We start from the raw sequence: 14,609 nt of genomic DNA on the forward strand, positions 1-14,609 counted from the left end.
GGAAGAAGGTAGATAAAAATGAGACTTCGCCTGCCTGAAAATGAAGCTCTGTGATGGTGAAATTTCTCTGAGTTGGTTAGTGAAACTTGAACTGGTCTTTGTTCAGTACCAAATGAAAGAGAGAGTAAGGAATGTTTGTACACATCAGACTATAATAGGGTGCTCCTGGACTGTAAAGGGTGTTGCAGTGAGCTTAGTATGGATAGTCTTGATTTATTGGTATTTTGGAAAGTCCTTTAACACTGTTGTGCTAGTAGGATGGAAAGCTAACATCATCCTATGTTTTGAGTAATTTGTTTAGTATCTGAAGATTATAGCCAGAATATGCTTGCCAGCTAAGGTCTGGATAGAGAGTGGCTTTTATATTAAGTTTCTGAAGTATCTGAGGATGCAAGATAAAACCTTGCTTTACAGTGCAGCAGCTGATGACCCTCTGAAAGGAATGTACCAGTACTAGACTACCAGTGACTTTAATTTGTCCCTGGGACTCTTAACTTTTGCAAGAACCAGTTCTGGAATGTCACTCTGCTCCTGTCCAGAGGAGGACAAACCTTGTCTTGTCTGATAAACTAAATTTTGGGGGATAAGCAAAGGGGCAGTCTTTTCTTTCCCTGCTAGTTCCATCTGGTTTAGGCCTCCTTGGTGGGTTCATTGTGGTTTTTTGAGATAAGTTACCTTTGCTGTTCTAGGCAGATAGCCCTCTCCCTCAGGTAAAGTCATCTTTAACTTTCTGCCTCCTATATACTCAAGAAGGAAGCTTCCTGCTGCCAGAATGTCACATACTTTGCTCATCCCAAGAAAGGTGGTTTTTGCTGGGGAAAACACGTTATTTCAGCACTTTAAGATTGTTGAGCACCTTCGTATTTATTGCTTGAGCATGGAGCCAGCATGTTGCTTTTAGACTAAATGCATTCTTTTCCTGAGCTGATTCTCTGTGTGGGATTTTGTTAAAGGCATATGGAAATAGCTCACTGGGAGATAATTATTTTGCTGCCAGGCAACACTGCAGAATTCTTCTCCAGCTCTGCTTTGCTGAAGGCATCTGCTTTTACTCCTCCCTGTGCAGAAACCTTCAAGTATTTTTGTTGCTAACCTTTCTGGCTGTCTGGTTTTGAGAGCAGCAGTCGGTTTCTTCCCGCTTCCAACAGCTGACCCTTTTCTCATCTCCTTCTTATAGGATACTCTTACACTTGTTCCGCATAACATTCCTGAATCTCAAGAGTGGAGATGACTAAACCCTTAGCACCCCAGCACTTTGGTAAAGCAAAGTGTTAACTTGTTGTTCTGAAGAAGTTCCCAAACAATGGCACCTGTTATCTAAACGTTATGATTTTTTTTTAAAAAACCTAGTTTTTTTGACAGTGTAGATATGGCTAACTGTTGCAACCTCATGTGATCACTGCAGTGCCAATTCACATTGAGCCACTTCACATATAAATAATTCAGTCAGAGCAGCATTTATCATGTTTGTTTTAATAAGCAGTTTTTTCTGGAGTCAGTAAACAAGTGGATTGGGGCTGATAATATGGAGTTTTAATCCAGATAAGATGAAGTTATACTTTGTTAGTGGAATGGACTATTTAGGCAGTTCAAAATGGAATTGCACTCTAGTTTTTGTTTTGTGACTTGGGGTTACTTCTAGATCCAGCATTATTTTTGGATGCCAATTGGCATCTATAGTGCAAGGGTCTTTTTCCCCCCAAGGTGTGTTGGTCTGCCAGCTTGGCCAGCTCCTGGAAAGGAATGAACTTGCCAACATTATCCCTACTTCAATAACATCTATGCTGGATTACTATAATGCATTGTATATAGGACTGTCTTTTGAAAAGCCTTTGGAAACCTCTGTTGGTTTACAACATTGCAGCCAGACATCACTACTTCAATTTAATTAAATTACTCTAAATACCATATAGGGTGGAAGAGGGCACACCACTTTTTAACTCCAGCATGTTCCTGTTGGGTTGAATTGTATGAAAATTAGTCATGACAAAATGCCATTGAAATCCAATGAAACAAATGTAACTTAAGCCCCAATATTTTCAACAGGACTTAGTCATGATTAACTTTCTTACATTGCAGCCCATTATGTCTTGGACTCATCTTAATGTTCGTACTGGTGAAACTACAGGCTAATATCCTGTGAAGAACCAAGCAGAGCCATCATAATAGTGCTGCATTTTCTAATTGGTCACAGTAAAATCTATTCCCCCCCAAATCCAAATGTATCTAAATGAAGGGTGAATTAGATACCTTTATTTTATAGACTGGCTCAAAGGAAGATCATTGCCATATCAATGATGTAGATGGGCTCTCTGCAATCTGGTTGCTGATTCTTTACCCAAATTGCTTCTTGTTCAGAAATTCTGCATCTATACATGTCTCTTTAATGTATCAGTCACTCACAATGTGTTAGTTATTCAGTCCGGTGAATGAATTGTAATGCATTCCATCCCAGCAGGAGTCAGAAATGCTGTTTAAATTCCTTGGGTAAATGGACAATTAGTAGTGGTGTGCTGGCTGTTGCTTCAATAATTAACCCAATTACCTTTCACTTCTTCTTTAATGATGAAAGTGAGCATCTTAACAAGCTGGTTTAGTTGCCTTGGAAACCATATTCCAGGCAGCTATTCAAAACTTCTCCAAGTGTACTGAGTTAATGTTTCCCTTGCATTCAAGCCCTTTTAAAGTTTTCTACTACTCTGAGGGTCTTTCACATAGGTGGATTTTGCCATATGATCTCCTGTGCATGTTAACAGGAGGGCAGTTGGCACACATTAGTAGCAGTATATACCTGTAGTATGTTGTTGCTGAATGTTTTAACCTCGCTCCACTCATTCAGAATGCGTTTATTGAACGTAATAAGGGGCTGCATAAACTAAGGGTTTATGCCTTCATTGACTTTCACAAAGATTCCAAATGTCTGATTCCTCCTCTCTTCTTTGCACCTTTTTGCTTCTTATCATGACTTGTTAGCAGTTGTATTGTTCAATTACTGAGTATGTTATGAAGTGGTGCTAACTGGCAGTTTTTAAATTCTGGGCATGGATTTTCTTCTATTTGTACCTTCTATTTTGAGGCAAATATTATCAGGCTTGCCTGGAGACACCTTTCTTGGAAACAAAATAATGATACAAATTCTGACATTTTGCTACCTCAGATTACCGCATCCAATCAGTAAACACAAGCTGATTATACCAGTCCTTTAAACAAGATCTTCTGTGTGATAGAAAGTGATTGGAGAACATGGCATAGCTGGTGTGTTTTAGTGGCATGCATGATTTTAACCATCTATTGTACTTAAAGAAGAGTCACACATAAACTTGTTCATCTTCAGTTTTGTGCATATTTATAGCTTCGTGTTTTGAGACACGTTGTGTGTTTGCGTAAACTTTCCAGTTGATTTTAGCTGAACTGACTTCTGTCCTCTGTAGAGCACTGTGAACTTTTTTAAACTCATAGCAGTAGGCTTCTGAGCAATGGGAGAGTTCTTGGAGGACAATGAGTAGCTAAACTAAAGGTGCAAAATAGACTTTTTTTTAAAGCAATACATTTCTTCTGTTGATAGGAATCTTGGTTTTTCCTCTTGTTTTTCAATTTTGTCTTGTGTGTGTGTATTGGAAACTTGTGCTTGGTTAATGTTTCAAATTTTTTTGAAAGCACTGTATTTTCCTGTTTTCTCCATCTGAGTAATTTCATGATAGAGATTAATGCAATGGTAGTCCTTGAGCAGTGGTGTGCTGGTGTTTGAAAGGATCTCACCAAGAGATTTCTGGGTTATGAAAATGTTCAGAGCATGCCAGCATCTCTCCTCTTATGTGGGAGGAGAGATTCTTTGACAGCATGTCTCTATCACTGGTGAGAAGATGGTGTTTGGAAATAATTAGCTTTCTGTTTGGAGAGTGATAATTACTACCATCATGTTGGGAAAGGATACTGGCATCATGATTGCATTGCTAAATGTAGATATGAGGATCTAATTGCACTGCTTTTCAGCCTGAATGAATGCAGGTTCATGACTTACATGTCCATTTATTCAAATAAACTATTACTTGGAATAAATATATATTTGGCCCAAATCAATAAAATTTTGATGTACAGTAGATCTTTCAGGATGTAGATAGCCTGTTCCTGAAACAGTTTTAGTTGGTCACTTTATTTACAAATTCAGAGTAAGAAAGGGTGTAGTTACTGTCACATCTACTGTCTTTGACAGAAACCTGAGCTGGAATTGTAAGGCTGTGTCAGTGGAAATATCTGAACAGCCAGTAAACCCTTTTAATGAGCAATCATTTCATTGACTGCTGCCACTTTAGCTTTGGTGATCAGAGCTTCCTCCACATTCTTTTCACTTGTGTTGGTGGCAACATAATAAGTTGAAAGTGGCAGCTCTGATCCGTGAAGTCCCAATAAGCATCGCATGCCATTTTTTAAAAAAGCATTTTCTCTTCACTCATACTTGGTCCCAACATCTTATCCTTCCAAAAAGGGTCAGGCAGCTGGCTGATTTCTTACCTGTCTAGTTTTCTAAAAAAATAAAAATAAAAAAGAGGAGGAAATGTTGTTGTACAATTCATAGGCTGGGGTTGAGAGTCAGAGGTAGAACTGGGCATTCATCAGGCTACTTGGAAGAAGATCACTTGCCCGCCCCCTTCTAATATTAGCATCCTCCCACCTGATTCTTACATTCCTGGATATTGGTATTGTGACTTGAGGCTTAAGCCAGCCAAGTATTATTTAATCATTCTCTTTGATGCTATTTGAAAGATAAATACTAATGAGCAAGACCTAATTATGGGGAGAATCTTTCTGCTTCAGGCAGCTAATGTTGTTAAATCTGTTCTTAGACATGTGGGACAGCAACTTCATTTTGTGGTGGGAATTTACATGGATGTGGGTCAGGAAGGCTCTACCTCAAAAAGAAGAGCAAATGTTTTGCAAGCCTGCTCAAGAACCATTTTGAGGTAGGGATAAGTGCAGGTCTCCTCTAATGAAGTAGATCTGAAGTTTGGTTGTCCTCACGGCTGTGTATGTTGGTGTGCAAGGCGGGGAAGGGGTTTAGGCTTGCCAGTTGATTAGTCCAACTTCCCAGTGCCTCAGGACTTCAGCAGGACCTGGCCTATGGCTGTAGAGGGCAATCTAGAGGCCTTAATTATATCAACAAACCAGGACTCTGTACAATTCTTAAAGTAAGAGCATGCAGGGTTCTTTGTATATATCCAGTTAAAGGACAGCACAGAACAACTTTCAAGTAGTTGAGTAAGATAGTTTTACAGCCCTAGTCTTACTTAACACAATGAGCTTATTTCAGAGTACAAATAACACTGTTTTCAAACACTTCTGCTTTTAAGTATGATGATTAGAGGAGCAGAGCAAGTGACCTAGAGTGACAATAGTGTCTTTGAACAAAGGGTTGCATTACTCTACCTTTCCTGTATCTTGCCAAAGTTGCATATGTCTAGCTATCAGTCTTCCAGAAGATATGAGTATGTGAAGCAGTGCTCTGATCTCCGTGGGTGACAGAGGGCCCCTTGAGGCTCCATGACTCTCTTTTGTAGGCGTTGAGACTCACTTAGTCAGCCATAAAAGTACTTTCTCACAGCCTGCTGCATCTTTTACAGGGGCATTACCCACATTCCATAGTTTTGCACAAAAAAGGAAGGCTGACAAATGTGAAGCCCTTTGAAATTTTGCAGGAATGTTTGATTTTTTTCATATGGTCCATTGCCGATCTGTACCACTACTTCTACAAACAATCAGGAAAGCATATTTTTAGGATTTAAAAAAATGCAGACTTGATGTTGGACCCTTGGTTAACTGAGATTACAGGTATTTTCCACTCAACCTATCAAAGTTGTAGGGCGCTGCTTTTGAAGGGGACCTTTACTTGATACTATGATCAGTGAGAATATACATTTTAAAAGTGCCAGAGTGTAATATGAACTTTTTATGTAAATATTTTCATTTATTTCCATTGGCCAGCAGTCCATGTACTGTTAAGCTGCTCAGAGCTGTCTTGAGCAAGTTCACAATTACAAGCTCTGTGTTGTTGAGCATAGGATGGAATATTTGAAGCAGACTGTTCATTTTTTTTAAGGGAAGTGTTGAACTCAAGAAATGCCAAGATAAAGGTAAACTGTCCACTGAAGCTGACTTGGAGCTACTGTCTCAGATTCGAGACTATGGAATTTTACCTGTTACTGTATAGATTTTGTTTTTATCCAATTGTATTTTTATGCTTTTAATTGTTGTGTTGTACCCTTCTTTCAGCTTTTAGAAAAGCAGTATATAAATCTTTTTAAATAAATATTGGTTGATTCTTGGGCCACTGAATCTTTGAATTGGACCTCACAGGAGGAATAGTGATAGTGATTCCCTCCCACATGCAAGCTATTTTTGTCCTTTTGTTTAATCAAGTGCTTTTCATAGGTATTAGGTGACCATTGCCTTATTTGTACCATTACTTGCAACTTCCTTTTAGTTGTCTCCTTCAGTGCTCACAGTTAGAGGTTGATAGGTCCAATCCTATCTAATTTTCCAGTGCTGGTGCAGCCATGCCAATGGGGTGTGCACTGCATCCTGCAATGAGGAGGCAGTCACAGAGGTCTTCTTGAAGTTTGGGAAAAGTTGTTCCCTTACCTCGGGGCTGCAGTGTGGCCACACCAGAGCTGGAAAACTGGTTAGGATTTGGTCCTTAGTCAGTTATTTTTAAGGTTAGTGGCATGTTGATCCTTTCAGTCTGGCTGTAGGCAAGAAAGCTGTTCCATCAATATCTGAGACTTAAAAGATGATTTAGGTCTTAAGTGTGCTAGACCTGCCCTTCATCTGCAATTATAAGTCACTGCTGCTCTGTTAGATTCCATTATAGGTGTATCTATACTTACATTGGAAGACTGGGTCAGCTTTTGAAAAATAGGGTTCATACTTGTGTAAATTTGGTTGATCTTGGTAGCCAAGCCAAAAATTGTAGTTCTCAGGCTTGACTCCTAAGAGGTCTCCACTTCTCTTCTTATCCCTAACCTCACACAGCTCCTGTTCCACCATTGGTGCTATCATTATGTGGTCTGGAGCAAGTTGTAAGTTATACCAAACTACAGTTACAAAACGATGTTGCTGCTGGTGTAGGATGCAGGTAGGCTGTCAGTATGCAAAGCATATTGCAACATAGGCAAGTACTGGCCAAACTGTAAACATCCAACCCTTGTCAACCCTTTTCCACCATTGCTAACTAGGTCTGCCTGGGGAGGGCTGGCTGAATGGACAGGGAGGGTAGTAAATTCATTTCTGAGGGAGGGGATGCTACAGCCAGCCTTGAAGCAAGCAATGGTTCGCTTCTACCTGAAGGAAACCCTCTCTGGATTCCACTAATTTGAACAACTTTTGACTGATCACAAATATCCCATCTTTTGGGCAAGGTGATTGAGCGGGTGGTGCTGTCTCAGAGGGTCCTGGAGAAAGCTGATTATCTGGATCCATTCCAGTCTGACTTCAGGCAGGGTTTTGGGATAGAGATGGCCATGGTCACCTTGATGGATTATCTGCACCAGGGAATGGACGGGGGATTGCGTCCCTGTTAGTCCTGCTGGATCTCTTGGTGGCCTTCAACAGCATCAACCATAGGTCGGTTGACTGAGTTGGGCCTCTGAGGCACCATTTTGCGGTGGTTATGCTCCTTCCTGCTGACAGATCCCAGAAGGTGGTGCTGGAGAATGCTTGCACTGCATCCTGGCCTCTTAGGTGTTGTGTGCTACAAGGTTCCATTCTATCTTCCATGCTGTCCAACATCTACTTGAAGCCACTGGGAGAGGCCATCCAAAGATTTGGGGTAGGGTGCAATCAGTATGCTGATTACACTAGCTCTTTCCTTTCCTGGGAAGGGGGCAGTTGAAGTCCTGGATCATTGTCTGGAGGCAGTTGGGAGCAGGGTATGGACAAACAAGCTGCAATTAAGCCCTGATAAGACTGAGGTTCTCCTGGTCCAGAAGTCCACAACTTGGATATTGGACTGTTGTCCTGCTGTGAATGGAATTGCACTCCCTCTGAAGGAGCAGATTCGTAGCTTGGGGATGTTCCTAGATCCAAAGCTGCTCCTGGATTCTCAGGTGGCACCTGTGGCTAGGGAAGCCTTTGCTCAATTTTGGTTGGTTTGCTAACTGTCACCATACCTGGGTCACTTAGACCTGGCCTTGGTTATTCATGGCCTTGTGACAACTAGATTACTGCAATGCACTCTATGTGGAGCTGCCTCTGAAAATGGTCCAGGAACTGGAACTAACACAGAATGTGGCTGCCCGTGTGGTTGCCGGAGCTCATTGGTTCAACTCAGTTGGGCCATTGCTTCAGTGACTACACTGACTGTTGACTTGTTTCTAGGCTCAATTCAAAGTGCTGGTTTTGACTTTAAAGCCCTTTATGGCTCGGGGCCAGGGTATTTGAGGGACTGCTTCCTTCCATACAATCCTACCTGTTCTCTCAGGTCATCAGAGGGGGCCCTTCTAACTGTGCCGCCACCAGTAGAGTTAAGAGGGATGGCAGCTAGACAGCGCTTTCTTTATGCTGGCTTTTGTAGAATTTCCTCCTTCTGAAATTAAGAACGGTTCCCTCTCTGGAAACTCTTCGGCAGAATCTTAAGGCCTTTTTATTCAGGAAGGCTTTTGAATGACATTGTGGGATGGAATTTTAATAGTTTGTGCAATCCTGGGGTTTGTTCTGTTATAATGCGTTATTGTAATACTGCTTACATGAAATCAGTACTAAAAACATTAAACTACCCTGAGTGCCCTTGAATGTGGGAGAAAAGGTGGGCTAAGCTCTTCAAATAAATAATAAACAAACCATTACCAATAGTATTATGATTACATATAGTGGCATCAGTGGGCAAGAATGAGGAAGAGTATGGAATATTTATCATGCACACTTACAGTGGAGCATGGGGACTAGAGTATATTGCCAAAGGCTTCATGCTAAAAGTGGGTTTTGAGGAGGGATTTAAAGGAAATAAGGGAGGTGTCATTGCAGGGGCACTGCGGGAATTACTTTCAGATACAAGGGGTAAGAAGAAGAGAGAAGATGGAGATGTTTGAGGGAGTATCTAGGATACTTTGGATGGCAGAGGGCGATGGAAAATGGTCATTGATGGGGATGTGTCACAATATGGGAGCAAAGAGATGAAGTCACTTAGGCCTTTGAAGGTAAGGATGAGAAGTGTTAGCAGGATCTGGGAGCAGACAAGATGTCATTTTTAAAGTGTATATCATGCCATTCTATCTGTTCAGCTAGTCTCAGTAGCTTATCTGTTTCTATTATCTTAGAAATTGGAAGAAACAGTGGTTGCATTTAAAACAAAAACACTACGCTCTGGGAGATGATTGGCTGATTGTCCTAGGTCCCTTTTAGAAGCAACAGCCTTTTTTTTTTTTACATGCATGAGGAAAGATGTTATTTTTTATATAATATAAAATGTAATGCGTTATAAAAACTTACATGCCCCTGTGTATACCTCACACAGACTGACGCACTAGAAGATAAACCAACTTAATAAGGTAAGAATAAAATATCACAGGAATGCAAAGCATGCTCTGGAGCATTACACATTGTTAAAAAACAAAAAATACAATCAAATGGGAGACAATTACTTTGTAGTGTTCCTGTACTTCCTGCATATAAAAAAATAGTAATTGGATTCTGCAGTGGCTGCAGCAGTTTACAGTTGTTCTGGTTAAGTTGCTACTAAGATCAGACATGGTGTCCTTTATATTCCTGCTTTAATGTCAATTTTATATTTATCCATTCTCCTAGTAGGAATTGTTCTGCTTTGGACAGTGAAAAGTTAGTGATTATGATGGTAAACTAATCCTCAATAAGCTTGACTCTGCTTCTAAAAGGAATGAAGTCCCTTTTACATTTTGAATTCAGTCCTCTAACTAAGTTGCCTTGGGTGCCCTTTGGGGAGAAAGGCAGAATACAAATCTAATAAATAATAAATAAATAAGTCTGGGCTCTCAAAATATTTGTCTTAACATTAGTGAAAATTAAAGTGTATCAAACAGATGATAATGGATTTAGTGAAAAGGGAAGCTTGTGCATGCATGCGAGAGACAGCGTGTGTTGAAGAGTGTGTGTGGGCTTAGCATTGAGGGGGGGAAAAGATAATGGGTGTACAGATTAACCTGGCTTTCAGACAGTGGGAAAAGCCGTCACAGATAGAACTGGGAGAATACGGAGTCCTTTGACAAGCATTCAATACATGAATCAATGTATTTTTAATTACATAAAAATGGTTTTAGACTTTAGGTCCTGTTTTCTTCCGAATTTAAGATGCTGAATGAACACTGAGCATCTTCAGGGCAAGAAAATGTTAAGTTTTTTTAAGGTGTTGTGAACTGGGAGCTGCTAAATCTGTACTCTATTGTCTCTTGGGAAGAAACACTTGGCTACAGATTGGAAAATGTTTTTGATACAAGATACCTTTCCAGGTTCCACCCACCCTTATCTGGGAGGACTGTGAAAACCTTTGGCTGTCCTTGGCCATTGCTTAAGAATCCGTAGTTGGTCTTGACTATGTCTGCCTAGCTGTTAGATCTGGGACTTATAGGTGTCAGGCCTTTCCCATTGCCTAACTGTCCATCCACCAGTCTGCTTGCTGGAGTTGCCTTGGACTGCAGGCCTTGGAACTTGTCTATTGCTTCCCTACCTGCTGGCTCCTAAGCTGTCTAAGGGTTAGCATTGCAACTTAAGGTTACTATGAGCTACTCGGGCACCTGGAGATTTAGCAAATTGTTTCCCAGTGGTAAACATTTTGAACTAGCTGTTTTGTCAAGTTTCTTTGATTACTTCAGGTTACCTTCCATTTCTTGCTTGCCTTATCAAATATTTTGACAGCCCAGTCTAGTTGCCTCTTTTTAGTGATTAACCACATCACTGTTCCTACGTTCTTTATTGTGCTGCCTTCGCTTGTCCCTGTTTCGCCCGAAGAGTCTCATTTGACTCTCTTCACACCCTAGCAGCTGCCCAAGCTCCCCCACCATCAGATTTGGAGAAGAATCATAAATTACTCCCTCAGGCACTGTCCTTCAGCTGTTTTTCAGACAAGGTGGATGCTGCTGCTCTTCTCTCAGGAACAGCAGCTGGTCTGGGAGCCATCATTTGGTAGTAGCCTTTAATGAGCACAGTGTGCTCTTGCTGTACAATCCATAGGCATGAGCTGTCAGCTCTTGTTTCCCCCATGACCATCTTTGCAAAAGGGGGCTTATTTAACTTGTCAAGAATTTCATTTTTATTAATGAAGCTCCATTTCCCCTATGGGTGCACTATTAGCCTTAACATCTCCTCACATTAGTATGAATTCAATTCAAGTAAATAGGAGTTAAGCAGAGCTACTGCAGCCATAGGATATTATTGCGGTGAAAGATAATCAGCTGTGTGTATAATCTGGGCCACTGTAGTGAGTTTGGAATTATGTTGCTAGGCTGACAGTATTTTTCATTGATTCCTCCGTTATTAACTACATGGATTGAAGGAAAAAATTCTGTGTTTTCTGAGCAGGATTAACTATCACTCTTCAGTGTTGTGGCTTAGTATAGGTCATGCAGAGAACAATATGATGGGTCTGATAGTCACAAGGAAGACTGTTTGATGGCTTCACTTGCTGCAGAAAATGGCAGCCTACTTTCTGATGGCGACTGGTTCATGGTATCACGCTGTAACAGTGCTGCAGAATCTCTTGTTGCCTTATTTGGATACAGTTTGAGGTGCTAATTTGTACCTATGCAGTTCTAAAATATTCCCATTTGAAGTCAAAGGTAGTTTTGGGCAATCTCTCTAGTCATTTACCATGGTGAGAGAGAGAGAGAGAAACTAATACAGGTCCAGCCTTGTTATACATGGATTTTTTATACACGGATTTGACTCAACACGAATGGCCCCTGCAAATGAGAAGGAATGTTCTGATCCCTGGAGAAGGGGAAAAATGCACCCCTTTAAAATCACAGTTTTAAAAAACTGCTTTTTACTGTTGCAGAGAGACAGTCATACAAGTGATTACAGACATAACCTAAGTATCCACAGACTTTTTTCTCAAAGCCGATGAGAAGGGCCCTTTAAATTAAAGGAAAACAGTCATTTAATAATACCAGAGAGGGCAGCCAGCTGACAATCCATCAATCATCCTCTCTGCAGGCTTCACTCCTCCCTCCCCCCTGAGCAGGTGAAAGAAGGCTAAATGGCAGCAATCATCACCTTCTCCATTCTTTCCCCCTTGCTGTGGCTCCTGGTGAAGGGAGGGATTGCTGCCTCCTAGTGAAGCCTAAGCTCCTGGAGAGAGACTGATTGCCTCTGTGTGCATTACAAAGGTCAACAAGGCTGTTTTTAAATCACCAGAGCAAAGAGATTTTGTTTTTTAAATTGATTTGTTATAGTGCGTTTTTTTGCCATCCACATGAGTTCTTGGAACAAAACCCTCAGAATAATGAGACTCAACCTGTAATTACTCCCTTAGTGTGCATGTTGCTTTTCACAATATACAGTATTGTTATTGACACAAGGGAGATAACAGAGGGAGAGAAAGTATTGGAGATATGATACAAGTGAAGCCGATGTGACTTATGGTGGAGGAGAGAACTAAGGCATAGTGAAAATGCTTTACAGAAAAGTTTAAGCAGGGATTTTTTTTTTTAAAGCAAGGAAACGTTCCACAGGTATTCTGAGTGACTGTTTCAAACATGGGGGGAGGGGCCAGCAAGGGAAATAAGATGGAGTTGTTTGAGAGCGTGGGAGACCTTTGAATGCATGAGAATGGTGGAACTGGAACACTGAGAAGTAGGGAGGGCTGTGAAGGTAGTAATAGTTTGTGCTGGATCTAAGATCAGATAGGGAACTAGTGAAGGAATTCAAGGGGGGGGGGTAATGGCATGGCTGTTACTAGTGAGATGAATGTCTTGAGCCGATGAGTGTTGGATGGAGGTGTGGAGACTAAGATGAGCCAGTGGAAGATGAGTGAAGAGCACACTGTAGTAGTCAAGTTGAAAGATGATCAGGGCTTGAACTAGTTTTAGCTGAGGAGACACAAAGGAAGGACCGGATTTGGCAATATTGTATAGGGCAGCCATTTTCAATCTTTTTCAGCTCACGGCACACTGACAAGGCCCTAAAATTGTCAAGGCACAATCCCAGTTTTTTACTTACATTAAATTACTACATTACAATTAATTTTCAATTAGTACAATTAAATCATTACATGACAAAGGGAACAATCTTAACCAGGTCTACTCAGAAGTAAGTCCTTTTTTTGTTCAATGGGGCTTACTCTCAGGAAGGTGTGGCTAGGATTGCAGCCAAAGACTCACAAGAAGTTTGGAGAGTATGAAGTTTGGAGTATATGTGATTCTGGAAAGGAGGAAAAATGTTGTTATTAAGGTGTAATGCCAGAAAGTGCTAGCAAAGAGAGGTCAGACTGAGCACACAGTGGGGTGAGGGGCAGTGAAGATACATGATTGAAAGAAGTGCAGGATTCAGCTTGAGTGGGGGGAGAATGTGAGGAAAGTGATTCTGGACTTTTGAAAGATAAGGAGGAGTGAAGGGAGGTACAGTAAAAGAGGAGCTCTTAATACCCAATTCGAGGCGTGTCTACTCAGAAGTAAGTAATAATAGTCAATGGGGCTTACTCCCAGGTAAGTGTGGATAGGATTGTGGTCCAAAGCCCTTCCTCTGAAAGGCAAAAGGCAAGGCAGAGAGGGTTGCTTTGGGCAGTTGCAGGCAACTGTGGCAGAAAAAGGGACTTTCGTGGACCTTTCCCCAGGCCAGCCAGTTCTTGGGCTAGTGTTCTCAGCAGACTCGCTCCCTTCTGACCTACTTGCCTGCTCCTGCCTCCCTCCTTTTCACTTACTCTGCGGGCTTCTCTAGCTGCCCTATCAGCATGCGGGGCAGACTTGATACCCAATCCTAGGCATGTCTACTCAGAAGTAAGCCCCATAATAGTCAACAGGGCTTACTCCCAGGTAAATGAGGATCGGGTTGCAGCCTTCCTCTCCCTCAGCAGCAGGAGATGCAAAGCAGCCGTGGCTGCTCCTTTTTCGCCCGCTACTGCATGAGGGTCAAAGCAGCCACTTCTCCCGCGCGCGCAGGGCTGCTGCCTGCCTCCTGCCTGCTCTTGGCCCGTGGCACACCCGAGGCTGTCTCGTGGCACACCAGTGTACCGCAGCACAGCAGTTGAAAACCGCTGGTAGAGGGAAAGACATTATCTACAGATGGAATATGTGGAATTAGGGGGAGCAAGAGGAGTCAAAGCCAGCACAATGTGTCTGTCCTCAGGGTGCCTGGTGGTGAGGTCAGTGAATATGGACCATAGGGGGTGGAGATTCAGTCTTTGACATAGTGAGTTTGAGATGATGATATTTCAGGTTCAGAACACTTTTCAGAATGAGTGTTGCTGTTTCCCTCTATTGGCTCAGTTATTGAGTTAATGGAAAATACTGTATATGAGCATTCCAATTGCTCAGAAGTTTAAAAGTAAAAGCAAAAGCCTGTTGGCTCAATGAGTCTAAGGACAGATGGGACTGTTCGAGAAGAGGAGGGGAAGAAATATCATTGGAGGAGGGAGCTGTTACTCTGCCGGT

At 41.7% G+C, this 14,609-nt stretch overlaps 1 protein-coding gene across 2 annotated transcripts in view; it reads left to right on the forward strand.

Moving 5' to 3' along the window:
- The window catches only part of AMBRA1 (autophagy and beclin 1 regulator 1), a 177,550-nt gene that overhangs the window by 69,754 nt on the left and 93,187 nt on the right, over window positions 1-14,609 (forward strand). The gene's annotated exons all lie outside the window — the stretch shown is intronic.

The sequence above is a fragment of the Tiliqua scincoides genome, chromosome 1 (assembly GCF_035046505.1).
Source record: "Tiliqua scincoides isolate rTilSci1 chromosome 1, rTilSci1.hap2, whole genome shotgun sequence".
Lineage (NCBI taxonomy): Eukaryota > Metazoa > Chordata > Lepidosauria > Squamata > Scincidae > Tiliqua > Tiliqua scincoides.